The following is a 628-nucleotide window of genomic DNA, read 5'->3' on the forward strand; positions in this document are numbered from 1 at the left end:
AGAGGGGTACAACTCTGGAGAAACACCCCTGAAGGGCCCCTGCTAGTGCTGCTGTCTGCTGCTGCTGCCTAGCAGCAGCAAGATGCTGCAGCAGCACCAACCCCGTCTGGCTGTTGAGGGCCTCCAGCCTGTGTGCTAGCACTGCATGCGCGGAGCTTATTGTCCAGATTCCCTAAGAAAAAAAAAAAAGGGTTTAGGGTTTAGGGTTTAGGGTTTAGGGTTTGGGGGCTGGGGTTTAGGGTTTAGGGTTTAGGGTTTAGGGTTTACCTGTAAACACTTGGACTGAAGCACACACATCTTCAGAGTCCCGTACAGCAGCCCCTGCCCATCCGCTGCGAAGCCAAACCCTAAACCCTAAACCCTAAACCCTAAACCCTAGGAGAGAGCTCTGTAGTTTCTATGCAGTGTAGGCAGCGAAGCAAGGGTTTAGGGTTTGTGTTATGCTTGGGGCTTCCTCACGATGTCTTGTGCCTGCACCCTGAAGCAACCACCACAAAAGCAAACCCTAAACCCTAAACCCTAAACCCTAAACCCTAAACCCCCGGCTCCAAGCGTAGGAAACTCACGAAATCATCCATCAGTAGAAGCGTGTTTTCCACGCCGTCTCTGCAAACACCCACAGCAACGA

Source organism: Eimeria mitis, genomic scaffold (genome assembly GCF_000499745.2).
Source record: "Eimeria mitis Houghton genomic scaffold, Emh_scaff1600, whole genome shotgun sequence".
NCBI lineage: Eukaryota > Apicomplexa > Conoidasida > Eucoccidiorida > Eimeriidae > Eimeria > Eimeria mitis.